The 12,591-nt window shown below is 39.9% G+C and overlaps 1 protein-coding gene across 2 annotated transcripts in view; it reads left to right on the forward strand.

Moving 5' to 3' along the window:
• The window catches only part of SHQ1 (SHQ1, H/ACA ribonucleoprotein assembly factor), a 123,887-nt gene that overhangs the window by 49,444 nt on the left and 61,852 nt on the right, over positions 1–12,591 (forward strand). The gene's annotated exons all lie outside the window — the stretch shown is intronic.

Genomic DNA, 12,591 nt, shown 5'->3' on the forward strand with positions numbered 1-12,591 from the left:
ATATAAAGGAATAGTCCCTCTGTTCAGATATATAGTCACATAAGTATGGTACTCTTTCTGAAAGAAGTGGGGAGGTAAATCGAGAAGGTGCATCCCATATTCCAAAGAATTCTCTATTGTAGTAGATTGCATCATTCAGTATTTCTTGGATGCCTGTAATTTCTAGGCACTGTGCTAGTTAGCTAAATCTGTGGGCATAATAACAAATAAATTTCCTGCTTATGTGAAGTTCACAGTTTCACCTGGATGACAGATGATACATAAGAAGCAATTCCAATATAGAGTGAAGTGTGCTTTGCTGGGGGAAGTACAGCGATTCTCTGTACAGAAAGAGGCATGGGATCCTGGACTTGGGACATTAGGAAAGGCTTTCCAAAATAAAGCACAGCCATTCTGAGGACTTTTTATTTTTTTATTTTTTTCTGTTGATCTTAGAGTAAGGGAACGAGTGAGAGAGAGACTGCCTCCTCCCTGGCCTGGGATGGAAACCAAAATCTGGGCATGTGCCCTGACCAGGAATCAAACCCATTGCCCTTTGGTGTATGGGATGACACTCCACCCAGATGAGCCACACCAGCCAGGACTTTTGACTAGTGCTTCATCCAACCTAAAAAGACAGCTATTCATTATTTTTAAGGATGAAGAAAGTTCTAATCTCTGAAACAAATTCCACCGCGATAGAGTGAAGCTGCGAAAGTCGAAGCCAAAGTCGCCAGGGATGAGTGTATATAAATAAAGAATTCTGCTTTGTGGAAATTCATTTATTGTGGTAGAGTCTGAAACTGATTAACCGCGATAAACGAGGGCCGACTGTGTAACAGTGTCATTGGATTAAATATAGAATTTCTAAGGTAATGACTTTGATGGGGATGGCATCCATTTCTAGTTCTGGCACATTTATTTAAAAGTCATCTTCAATATTTTATGGTAATTTCTTATATTCTCTCCTGGGGAGTCATCATTTCTTTGTCCTTAGATATAAGTAAGTGCTCTTGGGGCCTAATTTTCACACTTCAGGATAAAAGGGGGAAAGAAAGAAAAATCTTTCCATACATCCAGGTGACTTCATTGGCTCAAAGGGAAAAATTACATGTAATGTTTGTCCCTCCTATAGGTGTATGTACTTGGGCTTTTCTCTTGTGTAACGTATAATCTTCTTGCCCTGGGGGCGATCGTGTTTGGAGTAAATTCTTTGAAAGTAGACAATAATTGTGCCCGGCTAGTGTGGCTTAGTTGGTTGAGCGTCGTCTTGTGCACTGAAAGGTTGCTGGGTGGACTCCCAGTCAGAAGGCTCTCACATAGATGTGTGTGTGTGTGTCTGTCTCTCTCTCCCCCCCTCCCCTTTTCCCTCTCTCCCCTCTTTTCCCCTCTCCCCTCTCTTCTTCCCTCTCTAAGCTCATCCTCAAGTGAGGATGAAAAAAATAATAAAGTAGACAATAATTATAAAAATTAATCAGTTAAATGAAAGATACCTCTTTATTTATCCCATTCGTTTAAACTAGTGGTATTTTATTCTAAAGGGTTGTTGATTATAGCACAGCAGAACCACTACTTTTGAGAAATCTGTCTTTAATTGAAATCTGTCTAATTTAACAGTGGGAAACAAACAGCTTTGATTTTTCATGTTATTTCTTCTTGCCTTCTAGCCTGTATTTTCTGAATTTTAAAAATTACCTTCAAGCCTGGCCGGTGTGGCTCGGTGGTTAAGCATCGACCCCTGCACCAACAGGTCACTGGTTCGATTCCCAGTCAGGGCACATGCCCAGGTTGTGGGCCAAATCCCTAGTGGGGGGCATGCAAGAGGTGGCCAGTCGATGTTCTCTCTCATCGATGTGTCTATCTCTCTCCCTTTCCCTTCTTCTCTCTCTAAATTCAATAAAGAAAAGTAATTTTTTAAAAAATTACCTTCAAAAGTTAATATACTACAAATGACTGCTGAACTGGAGTTATCACACATCACAATTAATTTCTTGTTTGTTATGCTAGAATATCTGTTCATTCTAATGTTCCCATAGTTGAAAGTAATAAATAATTCAGAGAAGTTCAATTATTTGCCCAGGGGCACACAGTTAATGGTTGGTAGACCCTGGATTTAATGCCACGTCTGTTTGACTCAGAGTCTGTGCCCTTTGTAGTATTGAAATAGTTAGAGATGAAATTATATGAAGCCTGGGGTTTACTTTAAAATAATGTAGAATGGGCTGGGGCAAAGTGGGCAGGGTGCAGATGAAGCCAGGCCAGCCGCAGGTGAGGGCTGCCTGGAACTGGGTAGTGAGTGCTGGCGCGGTCCACATCCTGTCCTCTCTTTTTGTACGTTTTTTTACTTTTCCTTTATAAAATGATTGTTTTTAAGTCTGGACTCTTATCTACTATGCTTCTTTGTTTCAAAATTAAATTTGTTCATCATTTTGTGGAACTATTGTAATTTTGTTGTATAAAGTTTTTTTTTGTTTTTTTTTTTGCTAATAACACATTTAAAATTAGTTGGTTTTTTTGTTTGTTTTGTTTTGTTTTGTTCTGTTTGTAAGGCTAATAGAAAACTACCTTTCTATAAACATTAGAGGTCTGATAACTAGTAACCATATGGCAGGCTATCACCCAGTAAAGAGTCTTCAGGAGGTTAGTTATTTTTACCAATTAAAAACTGGTTTTACTTCATATAAATAATAACTCTTACATATGTCATCACTGGGTTGAATAATTAATTTTTTAGAAATAACGGCTTTACTAACCTCTTCTGTAGATAGATACAATAACACAGTCAGTGTAAAAGGAAAGAATAACCATAGTACAGGGGTTGGAGGCTGATCTTTTTCTTTAAGAAAATTTTTTTTTTCAAGAAATTGAGGTATGGCAAGTGTATTGTGTGAGCACTGAATTCTGATCTAACCTTGAAGATGAATTTGTTTTTAGCATTTGAATCTATATAGTCCAAAGTCCAAATGCTTTTTTTAAAATCCTCACCAGACGATATTTTTCCATTTATCTTCAGATAGAGTAGGAGGAAGGGAGGGAGAAAGAAAGAGAGAGAGAAACATTGATATGAGAGACACACATCAATTGATTGTCTTCCGCACAACCCTGACCAGGCCGGGGACCAAACTGCAACTGAGGTACATGCGACTCTTTGGTCCATGGGCCTTCGCTCTAACCATGGAGCCAAACCAGCCAGGGCCCAAATGCTTTTTATTGAATTGTAAAGATTACCCAAAACTTCAAAAGTAAAAGATGAAATCGCTAGGATTTTCCACTGTTGACATTTATCTGTGTTTAATTTTATGAATTCCCAGTTATGGACATGTTAGACCTTTTAATTGTACTCCCCAAGTATATTAGGTAATATTATTTCTAGAGTGATATACAAGTATTTTTTGAGTACTTCCTATGTCAGGGTACAGAGCTGGGTCTGGAAATGCAATAGCAAGCAGGAGGAATTTGACTCATGCCCTCAGGGAGCTTAAAGTTATAAGGGGTGTTTGGGTGGGCAGGGAACTTGCACAACTACCAGGCTGTTAAAAAATTGCATTCATGGTACGTAACTCAAAGGAGAAATATAGTGGGTGAAAATATAAAGCCAGGGAAGCTGACTTACCTTTAAGTCACTTAAGACAGACATGTTGCCTCCTACAGAAGGCTCTGCCTGAGTTGACTTCACATTCTCAGTTCCTACTACAGTTTTCTATTCTAAAGTACTTGTTTATATATGATGACTTCCTCTATTAACCTTCTCATTCAACAGGTATTTTATTAGTACTTACTGAAAAGACATTTATTATGTGCAGAGTATCTTATAAATATGAAGAGCAGCAGAAATGAGATTTATGTGCTGTATTTGGGGGAGCATGTATCCTAGTAGGGTAGTGAAGATGTCCATCAATACATAAAATACACAGTGACAGTGGTAAGCACCTTACATGAAATGCAGACTAAGTAGTTCATAAAAGGGACAGGTGATGGTATTTCACTAGAGATCAGTAAAAGCCTGATTCAGGACATGAGATTTGATAGTGAATGCACGGAAGTGGGAGCAAAAGAGCCCATAGCCGAGAGTCAAGCCCAGGAGAGAACTCCTTTGTTTAGGAGATTATGTATTCCCGATTTCCATGCACTTGCAGTTGCCACGCCCATACTGGCCAATGATCTCTATCCCCAGTTGTGATTGACAGGCAAGTACCTTCCCTGTGTCACCCCAACTTGACTGAGCATGCATCCATCTTCCTTTTGTTGGATCCCTTCCCCTGGTGTTTTGTGGGGAATAGGCTGGTGGTTCCCTGCGGAGTGCAGAGTTGCAGCTTCCTGGTGAAGCTGCCCAAATGATGTGCCTTATAATGTCTGGCCTTCCCTTTGCTCCTTTCCTATTAATAACTAGCTAATTATAATGGTGTCAGTTTCATCCGTGAAAATGTGGAGTTGGTGTGCTGTGTGACCCTGAGATTTGCCCTATAGCCTCTAAAACTAATTGATAGTTCCTTTCCTATCTGAATTAACTGTTCACCAGATTGATTTCTCAACTTTTAAAATATTATCACTTAATTCCCTGCTCCCCACACAGGAGATGATAATTCTTACAATCTGTTTTCTCCTCATTCTAAATTGTTCTTGATCATTTTACTTCCTAGTCAGTTCCCCATTGCAATTAAAATGTTTCTTCTAAGAATGGAACATTCATAGTGATTTCAGGAAATTGAAATAGCATTGAATTCAAATCAAATATTGAAGTATTGTTTATGAAAGGGGCAGAAGAGAATAATAGAATAATAGAGAACTAATCATAGTGAGACACTAGCCATAGCTACAAGAAATGCTCAACATCCTTGCTCTGTTAATTGTGATTGCTTTGCTCTGACTAAAGAAAGCCTGTTCTGACTGGCTAGGAGCTGTGTGCCCTGGGAGTTCACCTCAGAAATGCCGTCTGTTCTTATCTGAGAACAAGGGGAGAGCTGCTCAACATCATGGAAAGATTAGCGACCTTTGGTTGGGGCATTGAAATCCTGGAGGCTACCTCAGCCCCGAATTCCTTCCCTGTAATTGTAATCACCTGTAACCACTTCATCCATTTTTTTTTTCTTTTTCTTTTTGCCTGCCTGCCCTTTCTCATGTAGTCTTTGTCTTTCTACCCTTTACAAGCAGCCAGCTAACAGGGTTGGGTTTAGAGTGGATTTTTACAGGATGATCCTCTGCTCTCCCATGCTGCCGGCAATATTGGCATAAACGCTCATAAACGAGTCAACCTTGTCTCTGCTTAATTGGCTCAAGTAGTGGTGGGTGACCCAGACCCATTTGTTACCCAGTTTCACTTATACTTGTTTTTACTGACCACTCACTTACCAAGTAATCTCAGAAGGAAGTGGTGTTGGAGCACTGGGACCTGTGTGCTCCAGCTGAGCTCTGTGACAGGGCAGGGGACTCTGCTGGGAGGTCATGACAGCAGCTTCAGCCTCGCTCCCCCTGGACTTTCTTACAGAAGGCGAGACAGTGCTTTTACTCTCTTCTCTTCCTCAGAGCCCAAGTCTGTTTTCAAACTCTCAAACTGGCATAATCTTTTTATCTGTATTATTTATCCACAAAGAATGTGTGGGTTTATACATACACTTCTGTATGGAAGGACATAGTATATGAGCATAGACATTAAAGAGTAGAAAATCAAATTTAAATTATCTCTATAGAATTCTTTTTTCTCTAATAATTCTGTTAATTCCTAAATTGTTTTACTTTTTTTGTTTTTGTTTGTTTTAGTATTAAATACCTTTATTTAAGATTTCAGGAAAATGAGGTATTTGCAGACACTGATGGACAACAAGAACTTCTAACACATATTGGGCTGTGTTCCTCTTGCACAGTCATATTTCTTCCCACATGAAAACATTCCCATTACCTCCTGTGCTTTCCTATTTTATTATTTTGTTACACCATTGTGTCCGTTATCTCCCTTCTCCATAATGAATATGCTGTATTCATTAAAAAACACCAACAGCAGCAAAAAACCAACATGCTGACCAATGCTCCCTTTGTGCCAAATATTGGAGAACTGTAGGTTCAATATAAATACTGTGAAGAGCTTATATATATATTCTTAATAGCTCTACAATGGTGTGTTGTCCCCCTGCCCGTCACTGGCCTAATCTGTTTCAATATTTGTTACACCAGGACACTACATCTCGGGAGAGAGAAATGACTTTCCAGAGGTCACACAGCCCAAAAATTGCATATAAGGCTTCTAGTTCAGGTCTACACATATGTGATAGGATCTTGAGCCACCATTTAACCTTCGGCTTGCGCCGAGAACCAGTTGGTTCTGAAACTGCGGGCTGGGCAAGAGAGGCGGTCAGGAGGCAGTGTTGGCCTCCTGTCGGACCCTGGGCCAGATCCACCCCAGCCACTTGTGTCTCGCTTCCTACCTAACATTTCCCCCCTTAAGTTATGAGAACCCAATTCTATGGGGTCTTTTGGGAGAAGACTGCTTCGGCTGCTTCAAGCTGATCAGGGTTGTTGGGTGCTTTGGGTTCTTATACTTGCTGTCAGCTGAGCGAGGTGGCTGCTGTTCATCAAGGAGCCCGGAATAAGGAGGATGTTCTGTGGGAGTGAGGAGTTAGTATCCTTCAGTACCATTTGGAGCTGTATGGCTGCTGCACTTAGAACTCAGGCCGCTGCACCCCCGCAGACGTCGGAGACAAACTCCTCAGGCCCAAGATCCGTCTGGGACCAGCTCTTGTCCCTGGGGTAGGACTGTGCCCACCGAACTCCACAAGACTCAATACCTGAACTCTTTTACATTGCTCTTGTAAGAATTTCTGGGTTACATTTACATAAGGCATTCTTTGTTTTCCTTTTTTTTTTTTTTTTTTGTCCTCACCCGAGGACATTCTTCCATTCTCTGTTCAGATAGAGTGGGAGGGAGGGAGGGGGAGAGAGAGAGAAAAAGAGAGAGAGAGAAACATCAACATGAAAGGGTCACATCGAGTGGTTGCCACCCACACCAGGGCCAAGGACAAACTGCAACCGAGGTACATGCCCTTAGCGGGAACCGAACCCGGGTCTCTCTGGACCGCAGGCCGATGCTCCAACCGCTGAGCCAAACAGGCCAGGGCTGTTTTCTTAAAATACTCTGTAGGGGGCAGCATTTCCTATATGGTTTACAAATGATAAATTGCCTTTTAATTGCCATACACAGAGCTTAAGATCATTCTGCTACCAAAAAAAATTAATATATATTAGTTTTACTGTTCTTTGGAAAGTTGAGTTATATTGCAATGCTTACTGGTGGGTAGTGGCTCAAAATCAGCTGGTCTTTTAAATACTTATACATACATTTGACCCTTGAACAGTGTGGAGGTTAGGGGTGCCAGCCCCTGCACAGTAAAAAATCCGAATATTACTTAGACTACCCCAAAACTTAACTACCAATAGTATACTATTGACTGAAGCCTTACATAACATAAATAGTCAATTAACACATATTTTGTATGTTGAATGGATTGTATGCTATATTATTATAATAAAGTAAGCTAAAGAAAATACACTTATAGTACTGTACTATATTATTGATACCATAAGTTTACATCAGCTGTTTACAAGATGACTTGTCAGCCAGTACCTACATCAACGTTGTCTTATATGGTACGAAACACTGTAGATGTTATATGTATTACTAATATTAGATATCAAAAATAAAAGGGTAATGCGAAAAAAATTGTATTTACATCTGTAAGTTTTTCAAATTGTGGAAAATCCAAAAAGTTTTCTAATATATTTATTGAAAACAATTCATATATAAGTGAACCCAGGCAGTTCAAACTCATGTTGTTCAAGGGTCAACTATATATCCAATTTAAATCTACATTGTATTTTCTGTATTATTTATTTAAAATGAGTTTTGTTAATTTCTGCAGTTTCTGAGCTGAGCAATGTAAAAAAAAAAAACCAAGGTAGTTAGTTACACTATTTGAATATTAAGGCTTTTTAAAAACTTCTTTAGTTAGTGCCTCTTTTAATAAATCTAAAGTCAGTTTTGAGATTATTTTTATTGATATGAATTTGTAAGAAAGTAACTATAAATCTACTTTTTTCAAATAAGAGGATAAAGATAGAAAATTGTACATATTTAAAACAGATTTGGGAGAACAAAAACTTTTTTTTTTTTAATCTTCACCCGAGGACATTTTTCGATATTTTGTTCAGATAGAGTGGGAGGAAGAGAGAGAGAGAGAGAGAGAGAGAAACATCGATGTGAAAGGGACACATCGAGTGGTTGCCGCCAACACGACCCAATCAGGGCCGGGGACAAACTGCAACCAAGGTACGTGCCCTTAGCGGGAACCGAACCCAGCTCTCTCCAGACCACAGGCCAACGCGCTAACTGCTGAGCCAAACCGGCCAGGGCCAAAAACATTTTTTAACACAATGAATGTAGGTCCCATTGTGTAGTATTTTGAGACCTAGATGAAATAAATGGAATAATGTTTTATATATTATCTGGGAAACATGGGAAAATTTTATTTTTGCAGTTTAGAGTTCCTTTTAAAAAGAATTAATATGGAAAAAAAACAGCAGACATTTATTCAACAGACCAAATCTCTTCTCTGTGGATATTGCAGTTGTCCCCCTTATCTATAATTTTGCTTTCTATGGGTTCCATTACACACAATGAGCCATGGTCCAAAAATATTAAATGAAAAATTCCAGAAATAAATAATTCATAAGTTTTAAATTGTGTACCGTTTTGAGTAGTGTGATGAAATAAATCTCTCTGTCTTGCTCCATCCCATATAGGGCATGACTCATCCCTTTGTCTTGTGTAAGCTGCCCTCCTGTTATTCACTTAGTAGCCCTCTAGGTAATCAGATCAATTGTTGAAGTGTCACAGCACTTGTGTTCAAGCCCTTATTTAACAATGGCCCCTAAGTGCAAGAGTAGTTAGGTATGCCAAAGATGAGCTGTGAAGTGCTTCAAGTGAAAATAGTTCTCAATAAGGAAAGAAAAAATATATACAGTATATGCTAAAGTTGCTGAGATTTTACAGTAAGAACGAATCTTCTCTCCGTGAGATTGCCTAGTTTATAAATGAAACTTTACCATAGGTATATATGTATAAGAAAAACATAGTATATACAGTCGGCCCTCGTTTATCTCGGTTAATCAGTTCCAGACTCTACCGCCATAAATGAATTTCCACAAAGTAGGATTCTTTATTTATAAATCGAATGTGTTTGCAGTTAGAGCATAGAAAACCTGTTTACGATCTTCTAAATACACTTTTTAACATTATTGGCCCTCTAGAGATGAAATCACACCCTTTAGTCACCATTACACTTTACCCAATATATTAGACAAAATAAGACATATTAGACGTTACAAATATAGTATTATTATTATTGTATATTTCATTACACACACACACACAATTCTTACACACAACTACTAACCTATGAAAATAGTGCAGCTTGTTCGATGATGAAGCGATGAAGATGAAGAGATGTACTGCACAGCAAAGAAGAGCAAGGTTACTGCTCCTCTGAAGGCACGACCTCAGTAGAAGAGTTCAGGTGGTGCAGTATCTTCAGCAGGTGCATAGTCATCTGCTGAAGGAGTACTGGCAGTAGGCAGTGGGTGTCTGGGTGCACGGCTGAAGAATATTGTGATAGGCAGTTGCTAGCGCTGTCTTTTCATATTCGTGAGGAGGCTTTGTATGGTTTTATCGCTCCATCAGGTGCATTCCAGAACCACAATGCACGCATCATTTGTGGGTCCCATTTGCCAGTCACGTCCTACTACCTTAATAGTTTTCACGACTTGCGAGAGACGCTCAAGTGTAAGGCCAACTTCCTCCTCCTGATCCCCAGGAACCTCTGGCTTCTCTTCCTCCTCCTCACTTGCAGACTTAGTCATCTCCACCAGATCCCCATCAGTTAAGAGATCCGAATGTGTCTCCAGCAGCTCATCCACATGTTCTGGATGATACCCTCCGCAAGGATCTTCTGGGACGTGCTGTTCACCTAGGCCTCTGCTGCAGGCTGGTCAACAGAGGCAGCTTCTCCGTGGAAAATGACACTCTTCAGATGATACCTCTCCTGGAACTTCTTGAATCAACCCTTGCTCGCTGTGAAATCCATGAATGTCGCAGAAGAGGGTCCTGGTTGAGGTTCGTCCTCAGTAAAGTGCTGATAGAGCTGCCTCGCCTTCTCCTGGTGACCAGCGAATCCAACGGAATGTTTTCTTTGCGGCTGTTGCTGATCCAAACAGCTAGAACAGACTCCATTTTCACTATGAACTTATTACGACTTATCACTATGTGCTTTGCTTCCTTGTTGAAAGAGACAGTAGCTGTCGCACCGATGTTCTTTTCATCTTTACGGATGGAGCGAACGGTAGACTCATTCAAGTCATGATGGCGGGCAACCTCCACGATTTTCTTGCCATCTTTGATCATATCCAAGAATTTCACCTTCTCCTGGATGGCAAGCATCTTCCTCCAGTGCTTAGTTTCATTGTCAGAAGGCTTAAAAGAAGCAGTACATTTAGGAGCCATTGTGGGACTTCGATAAAAGTTCTCAGAAATCGCAAACACAAGAGCAAAAATGCTTCCAATGCCTAGCTATGTAGAAGCATGTATGAGAGAAACGAACTTGCATGAGGCTGAGCCAATCAGTGGCCAGGATTGTAAGAGGATAGGTTAGCCAATCAGTGAACAGCACGCTCTGATTGGCTTGGTTTCACCACACCTAATTTTTTGGAAAAAAGTTATTGCCCACACACAAGGAGTGGTCTAGCGGTTACACCTGGCATTGAAGGATTTGCAGGGGTGCTCAAATACATAGGTCCACAGTCCATATGTACGGTAATTTTAATTGTAATACAGGGTTGTGTAATTGACTTAGACAACCGAGCGCGCACTGTATCATTTTCACTGTCTCAGTAAACTTTTTAATGAATATATTTGAAAAAAACGCAATAGAGTGAAGCCGCGAAAGTTGAAGCGCGAAGTGGGAAGGGATGACTGTAAAGGGTTCAGCACTATCTGTGGTTTCAGGCTTCCACTAGGGGTCTTGTAACATATTCTTCATGGATAAGGGAGAAATATATAACAGAATCAGCAAAGAATTATAAGGATGTTTATGACTTGGTCTTAGCTCTTAAGAAGGTAATTATTTAATAGGAATTATAAGACAAAAGATAAGATACAAAATATATAAGTATTTACAAGATGCAAAAGAGAAAGTCTCAAGAAAATACCTTCATTGCCATCCATAGGCTAAATCTATTCTGTATAGCATGTGAACTAAAAATGCTTTTTTATATTTTTAAATGTTGAAAAAATTAAAAAATAGTATTTTGTGACATAAATTATATGAAATTCAGATTTTAATGCCTATAAATACAACGCTATTGGAAGACATGCTCATTTACTTACATAATGTCCATGGCTGCTTTGGTGATATAATGGCAGAGTTGCAGCATGTTTTGTGACCTACAAAGCCAAAATATTTACTTTCTGGCTCTTTACAGAAAACAGTGTACCTAGCCTTGCTCTAAGTGTCTGTACAAGGTTGAAAGGGGCCCTTTCGGAGGGCGCTTTGGCTGTCTTCCATCCTAAATAGCATCCAGTGTTGAAGGGGGTCATTTCAACTGCTTTCCCATCTTCACAGGATGAGATGTAGCTGATCTCATTGGTCCCATCAGAGTGGATCCCTTAACATTAGGAGAAGCAAACTGAGGTGCCTGTTTGGCCAAGTGAGTGAATGAATGAGGACGGCAGTGTTTACAAAAAATGGGGAACAATGAGGCCTGTTTGAACTGGAGACATTCATGCTCTGTCTATAGCCTGTTGTTGCCATGTGGATATGTAGTATTGCTAGGTTGCAGAACTCTAAAAATAGAAGAAAGCAGTGATCTTTATTATAAAAATTTTCAAAAGTGTAATTGTGAACAGTGCTGTAAAGATTTAAAATAATACTTCACGAGCCATTCAATTCTGTGAGCCCAGGTCAGTCTCTGTGGGTCATTCATTTTTTTATTTCAACTCTAAAACAAGCCAAATGCCAGACTGTTTCTCATACCTTCTTGGACCTGCTAGCTTCCAACTGCATTGAGGGCTTACACCAGGTCTGTGCTCCTTCAAGGTTACCTGGAGACCGAGTCTCAGCCATGTGTAGATTCCCAGATTAGGCTGTGGAAGGAGGTGGGAGATGTCCTGTGTTCTCTCAGAAACCTTAAAAAGGAAAAAGGAAAACAAATCAAAAGATCCTTTACCTCTCTTTCCACTCACTTTGTATTATTACTGTTGTCAGCCAGAGCCTGTCAGGGTGGAGAGGATTAGGCACTCCAGCACCGCACTCCACTCTGACTTCATTGGATGCCTTAGAGTATGGTGAGGGGTTGGGCTTGACAAGGTAGAAGCAAACAGCGTGGGCCAAATGAGTGAGGTTAGTGGTAGTTATTACTCAAGGAATGTGTAGGGTTTAGAAAAGAGCAGTGGAGGAAGGTATTCCCGGAGAAAGTAGAAGGTAAAGAAATTCAGGGAGCAGAAAATAAAATCATATATGTCTATGATTTGGGCAGATATTTTAGTTTGCTTGGTGGCCTGGGATGCAAAAG

This window comes from Molossus molossus, unplaced genomic scaffold, assembly GCF_014108415.1.
Source record: "Molossus molossus isolate mMolMol1 unplaced genomic scaffold, mMolMol1.p scaffold_m16_p_18, whole genome shotgun sequence".
Lineage (NCBI taxonomy): Eukaryota > Metazoa > Chordata > Mammalia > Chiroptera > Molossidae > Molossus > Molossus molossus.